At 47.9% G+C, this 13,644-nt stretch overlaps 1 protein-coding gene across 4 annotated transcripts in view; it reads right to left on the minus strand.

The window, feature by feature from the left end:
• Window positions 1-13,644, minus strand: part of VWC2L (von Willebrand factor C domain containing 2 like) — a 46,684-nt gene that overhangs the window by 9,077 nt on the left and 23,963 nt on the right. The window contains exon 4 of one of the 4 annotated variants that reach the window (XR_008437868.1): window positions 11,003-12,518. The exons of the other annotated variants lie outside the window; for them this stretch is intronic. The gene's annotated coding sequence lies outside the window, so the exon portion shown is untranslated. The remainder of the gene's footprint in view (window positions 1-11,002; window positions 12,519-13,644) is intronic. 4 annotated transcript variants of the gene reach the window in all.

A 13,644-nucleotide genomic window follows, 5' to 3' on the forward strand; every position in this document is an offset into this window, starting at 1 on the left:
CCCCTTGTCCTGTCACTCTGTGGCTCCCAGCTGTGGTAACAAGTGTCTCCTCCTTGAGGTGACCCCAAGATGGAAGGTTCACTCTTCCTCTGCCACCCTGTCCAGCCACCCAGGAAGAGCTGTCTCTGGCTAACAGCTCCTGGAGTCATCTGGTGATACCTTCTAGATGTCCATGAGCTTTCAATCATGTGCACCACTGCCCCAAAGAATTACTCTCCTCTGAAGCTGATCTGCACCCTTCCTGCATTTTTCACTGCTCAGAAGTCAATGTTAACAGCCCTTCTCAAATGCTGCCTATTTACAGGAGAGATTTTTCCAGCCATAATTCACATTACTGGGTGCCTAAAAGTTATTTAACCTCTGCATTAAGAAAAAAATATATATCTGCAGTATCCTTGTCCCAATTAAATCCAAGTTGCTCACTCCAGGCCAGCCCTCCATCATTAGAAGGAATGCATTAAGAAGGCGAGGGGGAGGTTAATTCAGGGTGATGGGAGCTGTTCCACTGACTTTTGCCAGCGATGCAGCCACACAATAAAGAACATATAACACTGCAGCAGCCCAGCCCAGTGGGACAGGGACCTCCTGGTGGCCCCACATCCCCTCCTGGCTCTCCACACACCAAGGGTCACATCATCCAGGCTTTGCTCAGGCAATCCCAAGTATCTGCTGCCTTGGAGTCTAATGAATGCAGGGGCCCCACTTGAGTTCCCTAAATTGTGAGCTGGCACCGAGTGACAGAGACTGATTTAGGCTCACTGCTTTGCACTGCAGTTAGAAAAATACTGATGGCTCATTATCCGTCTTAATCAGCAGCAGCAAACAAATGAGGGACAGGGAGACATCCAGAAGGGAATACACCACATTACTCCTCCTTATTGATAGCACAGTTACTTAATTTGATGTGGAGACATAACTTCAGGCATCACTAAATAGTGGAGCAGGGATGTTTTGGTGCAGGGAAGATCTATGGGTGCAATTTAAAAGCTGTCTGTTTGGCAGCAGTGACGTCCATGGGCGCCGACACCGATCCCGGCTCCGTGGACAGGCTGGACACCATCCCTCACCACGACAAATGAGGACGGTGTCCCTTCCACAGCTAAAATGCATCAGCTGAAAATGGTGGAGCCCACCCCACTCTTCACCTTCTGTGCTTGTGGGATGAGCTGGACAACAGGGGACCAAGCCCAAGACTGAGCACAGAATCCAGAATGGTTCGGGCAGGAAAGGACCTTAAAGCTCATCCACCTCCACCCTCTGCCATGGGCAGGGACAACTTCTGCTGGACCAGGCTGTTCCAAGCCTTATCCAACCTGTCCTTGGACACTTCCAGGGATGGAGCAGCCACAGCTCCCAGCTTCTGATGGCTTCTGGATGGTTACGTCCAACCTGCCCTTCCCTGTGCCGGGGCAGCAGAGCTCTGGATCAGAGCTTTGGCACAGCTCACTCGGGGAAGGCAGCGTGGAGATGGTGGAGCAAAGCTCATGATCTGGGGACACCAAAGAAAATAATGCAAGCAGTACATTTCCCACTGCTTTAGATGACGGTATCTGCCTCCCCATATGGACATTTCCCCCAGTCCTGTGCACCCAGCCCCTCTGTTTCTGATCCCAAGTGCACCAAAGTCGAAGGTGGGAGCATATCCAAGTGCACTTTGAGCTCTCTGCAAAACCTCCATCCCCAGTCTGCCCATTTGACTGGGTTTCTAATCCAGTTGTGGGTTAGGGATTGCTGGCCAGCAGGGTTAGGCCTTGCTGCAGTGGGAATGAACAGGTATCAAATCCATAACCATTTATTCACTCTGCTGACTCATACACCCCAACGGGGGCAGTCTTGAAGAGAAACCAAGGAGGTTTCACCTGGCTGGTGGAGCCAGCACATGGATTAAGTCCTAGACAGCAGAAGAGAACTTCCAGTGGTTCAGATTCATCTGTAAATCCAGGGTTTTCCCCCCTCCTTTTAGTGTAAAATGCGGGTTGGCATTTTCAAAGTCACCTATGGGATTTACATACCAAATTTCTTTTCATTTTAAAAGGATCTGTGTGTGCAAATACCTTGATCAACACTGAAACGTTTAGTGTATGGTAAAAAAACCTGCAAAGGGCCCAGCAGTGCATAGGCACAAACTGCATCCAAAGCAGGTTTTCTAAAACCAGGTTTCAATTTTACCTGAGCAAACAAACAGGATTAGCTCTTAAAATCTTTTTGCAGATGGCATAAAGTTTTGCGAAAAGAGCATAGTTTTTTTTTTTTTTAATACAGGTAGATTGTAATTGTGGGCAATGAAAGCTGCTCTGAGGTAATTTTAAGCTTTCAGGTAAGTAACAGGCTTTCAAAAAGTTGTCTAAATAGATACTTCCCAAAATGAATTCTAAAAGTACTGAAGGTGCATTCATTTTTTTAATGGTTCAAACATAGTGTGAGGTGAAGTGGGTTTTTTTGAGCTGGTATGGATTAGATTAATTTAAATGAAATTAATGAATAGAACTACCATTAAACTACTGCATCAGCTAACAATGTTACCAGTAAAATCAACAGCCAAAGGGAGGAAAAATTGGACCTTCCAGAGACTAAACCTTTAAGCGAAGAAAAAAAAAATATAAATGCATGCGTAATGTGCTGTGGTGTTTGTGCTGCCTTCACCTGACTGGCTCAGGTGCCAGGAGCAGCCACGGAACAACGCGTGCCATGGAACAGGCTCGGTCCCAGGGACTGTGCCCTTGCAGCCAGTATTTCCCGGGAAAGGAACTGGGATGCAGAGAAGCAAACTCATCCAAGGGCTTGGCTGCACGTTCACCCTGCAGTGGTCTGGGCAGCTCCCAGGGACACTGGGACGCTGTCGGGGAGTAGGCACCTGCAGCTCTTGGTCCATGCAGGCGTGGGAGGACACCCTGATCTAGGAAAATAAGGGCCCAGATAGCCCCTGGATGCCAAAACACCAGGCCTGCGGTCCCCTGCCCAGGTATCTCCACTCAAAGGCAAAGGTTAACAACAAAAGAATAACAAGCAGGACTTTTTCCCTGGGTCTTGTGAGCTTTTAGCTGACTTATTCACCTCGTGGTTGCGCTTCATGTGAAAATATAATGATTTTTATGGCCCACTTTAATATTTTTATGTCTTTTTTCTTCAGAAAAAAATTCCCACATTTGGTGTAAGAATTAAAACAGTATTTCATGCTTAACTGCAATCACAGATGATGTATGGAAGAGAGCTGGCTTCATGTCAACTCAATATAAAGCCAGAATTGAATCTAACTTGGTCACTACAGCTGTGCGATGTTTTATGGGGTGAGGGGATTTTTTCAGATCAGTCATAAATGAAATGGAAACTTTGACTGGGCTCATTTTGTATCAAACAGGAGCAAAAAAATGTAGGGAAGAACCAGGATTGCTACACATTTGTCTGAGTTGTTCCTTTAGAGGTGGAGCGTGCTATGCTGCAAACCCAACCCAGCACTGGGCCATGCTGCAGTGGCAATCGGTGCCTGTTGGCACAAAGGCCCTGCCAGGGGCTTCCTGAGCTGTGGGGAGCCACATGCTCGGGATCAGCCTCCAGCTCCTGTCTGGAAAACAGCATCACTGCAGTCCAGATCCCTGTGGATGGGGACAACTGATGGAAAAATGCCCTCAGGCCTTTCTGCCATCATGGCATGAATGTGATGCTTTGAGGGCACCAGCACAGTCCCACTTGTGTTTCCCACCTGGTGACAGATTTTTCTGATGGCAATTTTAAATGTGGGGTTATATTAGAAATTGGACTTCAAAGCAAAGATAAAACTTTCCATGTAAGGGAGGAGCTGCTGTGGAAACAATTTCTTCCTGCTCTGGCTTGTGTTTGAGTTGTTGGGTTTTCTGCTGCTGACTTGTAGCAGAGCCCATCTCCTGCTGCTGTTACCACCATTCCCATCTCCCTGGCCTCCACAGTCTCCACCACTCTTCCCAGCCTCGTGGCCTCTGTGATGATGGACACAGAAATGATGGCCACGGGCAGGTAAGACATGAAAGGGGAATTTAATGGTAAAAATTAAAGTCAGTCAGCAAAGGTTCCCCTTCCAGTCAAAGGATCGACCTTCTGGGGAGTGTTTAACAGTATCAGCCTTTGGATCTGCCTGTTTTCATCCCTATAAATTTAGGATGGGCTGCAGTGGCAAAGCTCCCATTTCTATGCAGATCCATACAAATGATTGATTACTTGTAGAAACAGAATAACCACAATGGCAGAAACAGTATTTCTTAGTTTATGTGGGGAATTTAATTACATGCCTGTGGCACAGGAAAGGAAAATCAGGAAAACATCTTCCCTGACCCCACCCCAACCATTAAGCCTGGTGTTAGAGAGATGGGACGCGGCACTGCTGTGCCAAAATCTGCATCTCCTGAGGAAAGAGGAGGAGCAGGGGATGGAAGGGGCAGGGCAGGATAGGTGCATGCGTCTTGAGGACACACATGGGGAGACCAAAGCACGGCAAGGACGGGCACACCTTGGTCTGAGGGACAGAAGAAACAAGCAGAGGTTGGTGCTTCTGGAATAAACAGGCCCCTAAACACTTCTGCTGGCACCTGTCCTGATTTCTCCAGCAGCCACAGAAGCAGCTGTAATGTTTTGTCCCAGGTTTTGCCCTTCCCATGCTGTTCCACTCCTTGAATTTAATGGTGTCCATGGCATTTCCAGGATGCTTTCAGATGTTCAGAAAGAGTCCAGCTGGTGACAAATAAAATGAGCGGTGCTGGTTTTGCATGGGAACAGCTGCATTTAATGAAATCACCCAATGAAAAAAGGAAGGCCCTTTCCTTTGCTCAGAACTCTGGGTGTCACCACAGAAGGCATAAGCACAGTGCACGTGGGCCTTTGTGCTCTGCAGGTGCAATGTTGTGCTGATGTGCTGGGACAGGACAGTTATTCTGTGAGGTAACAGCTGGGAATGCTGAAAGGCTGTGGGAAAATGATGGTGTATACACGTGGTTCTGCATCCTTCCTGCCCAAACTTCCCAAATGCTTTGTTACCCTTCTCTGCAGTCTGTTTTTATTAATTCCTGGATGAAATTCTTGCTCACCCTCTGGTCTCAGTGGCACCGCAGCACCTGAATGGCTCACAGCCCCTACCTTCCCGCATTCCCCGGGGACAGGGAAGTGCACTGGGCAAACTGAGGCACAGAGGCAGTGGGGGCTCATGAGGGGATGTAGGTTATTCAAACTAAACCCAGCAGCAACAGGAAGGTTTGAGGCTGCAAAGTGCCTTCTCAAGCGTGATTACTGGCAGAGGGAAGGACCTGTGGGACAGGATGGCAAAATGAGGGACAATGACATCCAAAAATTCCCCATTTCTGAGTGTTCCCACACTCTTCAGCTAGTATTCCCTGCCTTGTTTTTCCTGTGTTCATTTTGTACATTAGAATTTTTTTTTTTAAGCCAGAAGAGGGATTTAGACATTAGAACAGCTACTGATCTGATAGGAGTTAATGATTTTATAAAACCCCTAAAAAATGCTTTACTTTAAAAGATTGATGTTTCCTATTGTATTTTTTCAATGCCAATTAATTACTTAATTCATTAGCAATGTAACACAGGAATAGTCTTTGAAAATCTGCTGCTTTGTGTAGATGCCTTTAATTATGGATAATTAAATACTGTGGAAGGACCTGATTATACCTCTGAGCATTTTCTAATCTGGAAAATGAAACACATTCTTGTACTCCTGAACACATAAAACAAAAGCTGAGCTCAACAGCCACAGGAAGTAAAAAAAGATGGGAAAACAAACACCCCAAAAGCCAGAACCACTCCAAACCCTGCAACTAAAAGAGGGTGGGAATTCCTGGGGAGGCTCGAAGGCTTTGTGCATGCCCTGACCCAGGGTTGGACCCTGCCTTGTTGGGGTACAGGGAGGAGCCCAAGTGCGCTCAACGTGGAGCTGCTGCAGCCAGCAAGCAAACATGGGCCCAGTGAACACAGCTCCCTGTTAGCACTTGCTAAAAAGCTGGGAACAGATTTCCAGATGGTCTCTTGTACATATGGCAGCAAAAGCCAAAACTGCCACAAAGAGCAAAGCACTCTCCACAGCTGACCTTGGAAGAGGAGAACCTGCCAACTGCAGAAGTTACACTGTGGTTTCTTTCTGCCTCAGTTTTACCCCCTGAAGAAAGCCAGGGAAATGCTTGTTTTGAAGACAGCATTGCCCCAATGCCTCTGAGACAGATCCACTCCCTGACTCTTACTTTGCATCCTTCCTACCTGGGCCATGAAGCGATTGCCAAACTCAGAGAATAAACTCCCTTTATTTACTTCTCAACTGGCAAATTTTTGGAGAAAAATTAGGACAGGTCTTGTGAAACATTAGGGGCAGGATGACATGAGGGGCACAAATACATGTCTGGCATAGGTTGAACTGCAGACACTAAAAGAAGGAAAATGTCACCCCTAACATGGGGGTCAAAGGAGCAATGTGGCACACTGCTACTGCATCCCTGCCCGTGGCAGGGGATGGAACTGGATCATCTTCAAGGTCCCTTCCAACCCAAACCGTTCTGTGATGATTTGTGGGTGCTGATGTCCAAGCGTTGCCCTGCCCCAGAGATCCCCTCCTGCCAAAATCCTTGACACAGCAGCTGATTTCAGCTGAGAAATGCAGAAACTCAGCCCCCCTGGGGTGAAGTGCACGAGGAGACACTGCAGCACATGGGACACATTGCAGGGATGCAGTGCCCATGGCATTTCTCAGGATTCCTACTGGATGCTGCCAGGTGCCAGTCCTGCCAGCAGTGCCACACCCACTGCTGTTCCCACCTCACCCGCTAGTGAAGTCTGTGACATGATGAGCTTATGTGGGGGACTTTATTTAATTATTTTTGCCCAACAAATTGGTGGAAAACAGAAAGTCAATGATGTCTTGCTGACCCCCACAGCTGTGCCCTATTAATGCACACAGTGATGAGAACCATTGGGTTGGCCCCACCTTGGAGCCAACATTAAACGAGGCCATGCAATCCCTGGATTCCTGCAGACTTCCCTGTGCCAACACTTCCTGTACCAGGGCACGTTGTGGCTAAAAAGCCCAAACCTCAGCCAGGAGAACAAAAGGCACATGTTTTCTTGATGCACTTTGAGCCTCACCTTCACATCTAGCAAACCCTATTCCAGCAAGGAGAAGCTTTCACACAGGGCTTTGGAATGCTGGTGCATCCATGGGTGGAAGAGCCCAGCCTGTTTGGCACAGGTTGTCCCAGGCAGTCTGATGGTGCCTGTCAGCATCCCACGAGAACCTGTCAACCACTGCCACTGCCACTGCTCATAATTAGCTGATCCTCTCCTCCTCTCCTCTCCTCTCCTCTCCTCTCCTCTCCTCTCCTCTCCTCTCCTCTCCTCTCCTCTCCTCTCCTCTCCTCTCCTCTCCTCTCCTCTCCTCTCCTCTCCTCTCCTCTCCTCTCCTCTCCTCTCCTCTCCTCTCCTCTCCTCTCCTCTCCTCTCCTCTCCTCTCCCTTTAACCCCTGGTTAAAAGAGGAGCTTGGGCACATGAACCCAAGAGAGAGAGCGCAGGCAGCACTTCCCTGAGAGGGAGAAAACAAGCACAGGAGAAGGGACAGTGCAAACTGCAAAAACACTGCATGCAACAGAGGAGCGAGGAAAGTCCTGGGTGTTCTTTGGTGGGGGCTTGTAATGCCTTCTGTGGAGGCCACTCCTCTTTCAGAGCACTCCTCTAGCCTTTGGATCCATAGATAAGAATTGGCTAAATCTGTAAAGAAAAGTGGGCACCTTTATTTCAGGGGCTGATCCAACCAGGAAACCCAAATAACCATTTGGGCAGGGATGTCTCTCAAGTCCAGGTGAAACTATCCACGGAGGGGTTTATGCAGGCACAGGAAGTGGCCCTGACTCCTTTTTTGCATGTGAAACCTTCACTGTCGAGCTGTTAGGATGAATGAGAGAGGGGACAGATCCCCAGCTGCACACAAAACCTGGATGTTTCCCTTGGAGCAAGGCAGCCAGGCCAGTTTACACCAGCCTCAGGGACTGGATCACAGCATATTTATTCTCTAGGGGGGCATTGTGTAGCCAAGACAAAAAGTGGTTTCTGTACAAAACACAGCAAATATATCAAGTCGTTACTATCGTGGGCAGGTTTTCATTTTTTATCACAGTTTCCCATCTGATTTCCAATTTAATAATTGCAGTTTGACGTTGCCTGTAATAATACATTTCTTTTTTGTTTGGCACAGCTTGAAAAGTAACCAGAAATTCCCTCTTGCTGCTTTCCTTGGAGCACAGGCAGTTGTTAGGGGGTGATCAGCCACTGCAGGGTGTTGCAGCCCTTTCTGTACGTGGTGAGAGTTTCCAGGGATGGGGCAGCCACACCTCCTCTGGGCAGTCTGTGCCAGGGCCTCACCACCCTCACAGGGAAGAATTCCTTCTGAATGTCTAAACTCTGTCAGTGGGAAGCCATTCTTCCTTGTCCTGTCACTCCAGCCCTTTGTAAACAGTCTTTCCATTTTCCTTGTCAGCTTCCATCAATCCTGGACCTGGTTACTTACCCAGGTGAGAGGGAGAGCCAAGCAGGCAGGACATTTCCCACCACAGACAGAGCTATTTCTCCTATTACTCTCCCACTCACCTGGGCAGGGAAAGTCAAAGGTGCAAACACTTTCTGCTTTCAGTAAAAATCAGAGCAGGCTGTCTGAAATAACAGGGCAAAAAGCCCCTTTGTTTCTGTCTTCCCCATTGAAATAGTCCAAAGTATAAAATAAAGATCTACATCTAAAACAATGTCACCCCTTTTATCCTCCCAGATTTGAGGGAGTTTGTTCTGGAAGCATTAAATGGGGCATCTCATCACTTCCAGTTTTTTTCCCAAAGCTTTCTAAGGTACAAACAGCGAGTTTGCTGTAATTGGTCCTTTTCCCAGGGAGGTTTCAGTGAGTCAGCATTTTCTGACCAACGTATTCCCATCTTCTTCAAATACTTTCAGGCGGCTGCAGTGGAAAAAGTCAGAACTTTGACAGCCTGGGGAGAACTTTGTGTGCTCATCTTCACACAGACCACAGTGCTCCCAGCAGATCCTTGGGCAGGACACCAGCACTCCTCTTTTTGGAGCATCAGCTCCTGCTCCATTTATTCTAACAAACTGCTTCCCTACCAGCACTACCTGGCACAAAACATTTGTAACTGGGACAGACTGTGGCTTAGTTGATGTAAAATGAGTTACACCAGTTTGCATCAGTTGTGGTACTGGTCCATAATGACCAGTACTCCTTTTACTTTGAACTCCTCACTGAGTTCCTTGAGGGGATTATGATTCCAGAAGTGGGTACAAGTGGAATATGGACATCCTGGAGTTCACTTCCCTTTACAAAGTGCTGATAGGGTCCCATGGGCGACTCCTCTATCCTTGAGCTGCAAAGGATTGACCCAGGCCAACCCCTCCAGCCACAGCAAAGAAATTAACATCCTCCTCTTTCCCACCAGGATTTTATTTGCTCATGACTAAGCCTAAGCTCTTCAGTCTTGGGCAGTAATTCAGATCAACACTGCAGAAAGGTTTTCGAAACACAAACAAGGAGGGCAAGAAAGGAAGCCCTGCACCAGCCAAGCTCTTTTTCAGCCTGTGCTGCAGGGATGGAGCCAAGGGAAGTCTCGTGCTGCAGGAGCAGTGCCCTGGTGCTGGGCCTGGTGACCTGCATTGACAGCTGAAGGCATCTGTGCAAAGCCAGAGCACGAAGCAAGGCAGCTGGGAGTGAGGGGGTGGGCCAAGCAGGGGAAGGAAATGGATGCTGATGTTTGCGGACAGCAGAGCACCTTGCACAACAGGAATTTATGTGATGGCCGGCACTGTCCCAGCCTCTCCCCATCTGACAGGAACCTCCCACCGGCAGCACAGCTCCACCCCTGTCACACAGCAGCACCACCGCCACCCACACGCGGTGTCCTTGCACCCTCACCTGGCTGTGCTGCACCAAGCTGAGGGTCCCTCTGGCAAACGGCTCCACCAAAACTGCACTTATTTTTGCTCTGCCCAGGTGATGCACTTCACCAGCAAATCAGGGAAAGAGATGAAGAAAAACACACCTTCAACCCACTTTTTAGTCTCTCCAGCCAGTGATGGGTGAGTTGGCAAGTGACAGGCTGGGGTAGTGTATGGCCACACAGTAACAGCCAGGCTGAGATTACTGCCCTGCTATCCTTCACCCAGCTGTGCCCGTGTGGGAGGGACAGAAGGCTGCCCTGGAATGCAGCACCCTGCCAAAGGAGGGGGGATGGAGATGTAGGAAAGGTGGAGGGAAGGAAAGGAAGCAGGAGGAGAAAACTTGTGTCTTTCTTAATTCTAAGTGTTCTCAGACTTGCTTAGCTCTAATCTTTAATTCATATTTTCATTACAGTCTCTTTGCTCTGTAAAGTCTGCATTTCATGTAAAAGGAGCAGCTCAAACATAAATTATTTGAAATAAGTCAACTCCTTCTTAAAGACCTCTACTCTACATATGTGTAGGCTCCAATAAAGAAGCATTAAATATTCATCAAATTAGAAATACATGAACACAGTGTCTGCCACTCTTCTCATACAGATATGCTTCATAATCCCAACCTTCTAGGGCAGCCAAAGCAAATCCTTTCAGAAAACCTGACCATGCAAAACACCCCAGCCTCCTGCAATGTGCCTCTGAGCCACCCAGAGCTGTCAACAGGTCAGATCCTCAGCTGGAGTAAATCAGAGTAAAACAATGCTGTGTTTTACACCAAGTGACACTGACACAGAATTTGGCTTTCAGCTTCTCTTGCAGCAAAATTATTTAGAGCAATGTCATTGGATCATAAAGTCATTTTTGGTATTTTAAAGTCACACCAAGAACCAGGTGGGGAACAGCAATACGATGCCTGCTTTAATTTCAGTACTGCCCAGGCTCCTTGCATTCTGCAAAGGAACCTGGCACCCCAATGGGAATCTAGGAACTCCTCCCTCCCCTCTAAAAAACCCCTAACCCACCCCTTCTCTACAAGACACGATGAAAGCGAACCTTGAACTACCACTCTCGCAGGCCAGTGCACATAAACTTCAGCAACATCTCCCCAAGGGGAAAAATCATGATGAGCAAAAGCTTCTTCATAAATATTGCTGAGTTTGAAGAGTAATGCAGAGCAGGTAACGTGTTTCCACATCTCTGAGAGCAATGTCTGCTGAAAGAGAGCTTTGGAGCTGGTCCTGTCCCACAAATGGCTTCTCATGATCCTCCCTGACCCTTCTCTTCAAGGTGCCTGTTACATTCACCTGAGCTCTGCTGTGGTGGAAGCACAGAAGCATGGTTAGGACCTGGGGTACAAATTCAGGGTAGCAGCTTTCAGCTCCTGCCTGGCCTTCAGCAGTCAGGCAGAGCTTTTTCCTGCCCTGTTTAATTTGTGAATTATCCCTTTCTTGCTTGCTGGGCCGAAGCAGAGAACACAGAGGCTTGGGAAGCAGCAGGTGACCCGTGCAGGTGAACACAGCAGGTTCAGGGGCTGCTGTCCCACTGGCTCCAGGCTGCAGCTCCCTGGGAATGGAGCTCTTCCAGCAGCATCCCTGTCACTGCACAGCCCAGCACCCCGGCTTTGTGTGAGCACTGAGCTGTGGGATGGACTTAATCACATTAAGTGCTGCTCAGTTCAGGGCTTCTTTGTTCTCTAAAGGCTTTTCCTCTCCCTCTGAAACTTCAGGAGGTGGCAGATTCAACTCAGCCCTCCCTGATGCTGTCTAACATCAGGATGGCTAATTTTGGAGGTTTCAACTTTTCAAAAGCTTTTCACTGTTATAGAGGCCTCTTGCAACAGCTTCCAATCTTGAGTCAGCAGGACATTTAAACACCTGGATAATCCAAGTGCTGGAGATTTCCAAAGCAATGGAGGATCTAGCTCTTGACAGATGCTTTTGTGTCTAATTCTCACCAGCAAGTTCAGCATCTACATGCCTTTAACCCTTTGGCTTGAAGCAATCAGATGGATGAGCTCCACTGAAAATCAGTTTCAGGGAAATGACTTCTCAAGGAACAGTAAAGCAAGCACTGGAGTATTTTGTCAGGTTGGTGTCTGCCTGGCCCAAATACACCTCCTCATTTTCAGTCTTGATCTTCTACCAGCTTTCAAATTGATCCTTTCTTTCCTCTGTTGGTAATCAAATCACTGCTTCAATTGAGCTAAGAGGGCACCACAGTTCACACTCCTGCTGGTCATCACAGAGAACATTATCCAGTCTTTCCTGCGGCCCCTCGGGCTGACACCTGAAGGGGGTGGTGGCTGTGGGGGTGACCAAGTGCCCCAAAAGCTGGCTGCCATCAGTACTTCACAACCATGCAGGGTGAGGTGGCTACGCTATGCTACTGCCTTCAGCTGCCAGGACCTGGGGAGAGGATGGTGGAGTCCAGCAAAATCCGGCGTGGGGAGCACTTCTTCTCCTTGGCTGGGCACATTCCCTTGCATCTGCACAACCAACCAGCACATTGCATAGACTGTGACTGAACGGGGTTTAAGTGCAATCTTAAAATCTGGCCATTTCAGGAATTCCTGAAATAAATTAGAAGAGGAATTTTATTTAGTTGTTGTTTGGTTTTTTTTTTTTTTTTCTCTAAAGGGATCTCCCCATGGCTCCAAATCACTGTTTTCCACAACGTAAATGAACATGAAGTCTTCTCTCATCCTCTTGCCACAATATCTGTGTCGCCTTTATCCTCCAACAGTTGTATATAATCAAATGGCAGACAAAACATCCTGTCCCCAAATCCTTCCCTCTTTTTTCCTCAAACTTTTAGTATTTTTTTCCATGCTTCCTTGATTTTTTTTGTCACTGATCAAGTTGGAAGCAGAAGCTTTCCAAAACAATGACCTGGAGCTTCAGCGATCCACATCTTGCAGATAAATAACAAGCTACATTTATGCAATAATACACCAGCACTGGATTATTCCATATTAAAACCTTGGCACTTTTCAAGACAGCAATCATTTGGAACAACAAAGACCATGTGGAGAAGGTTTTTTGTCAGTACTGGTTACCAGCATGCACTGTTAATCCATCACCTTCACCCACAAGAATTTACACTGAGATGGAGCCTTTTAGGTGGGTTGCAAAATCCCAAAGGGTTTTGCAAAGTGAGCAGCTCCCATTGCCCTCCCAGGTCAATCCCTGGGCACGGGTTTGGCTGTCCCTGGCTGGGAAGGAAGAGCTCTGCTCCCTGATTGCATTGCCAGTGCCTCTTTCTGTGGCATCCAGGAATTCCTGCCCTGCTTACTTTGGGAATGGAAATGAAGTTCATGAACCACCTCTGAACTGGCTGGGCAGGACAGGAATAGCCTGGCCCATGTCCAGACACCAACTGCTCACTGCCCACAGCACAGCTGTTCCAAAGGGACACCCCTGGGTCTCCCAAACATCTCCCACTCAGAAAAAACGCATTTCTTCATAGCACTTGCTAAGAAAAGGCAGCATCAAAAGTCTGCCCCCAGGTGTTATTCTACACAGAGACATGCAAAGCTCACTCAGGGACATGTGTAACAAGGATTTGTTTGCCAAAGGAGAGGTTTCAGCAGGCTGGGAAAATCCCTGGGGGGTTCCTGAGCAAGACACACTGTATTACAGCAGGATCAGGCTGGGGTGCAGAATGCTTATTTCAAATTAACTCCCAACAGAGAAATA

This window comes from Vidua macroura, chromosome 7 (assembly GCF_024509145.1).
Source record: "Vidua macroura isolate BioBank_ID:100142 chromosome 7, ASM2450914v1, whole genome shotgun sequence".
Taxonomy (NCBI): Eukaryota; Metazoa; Chordata; class Aves; order Passeriformes; family Viduidae; genus Vidua; species Vidua macroura.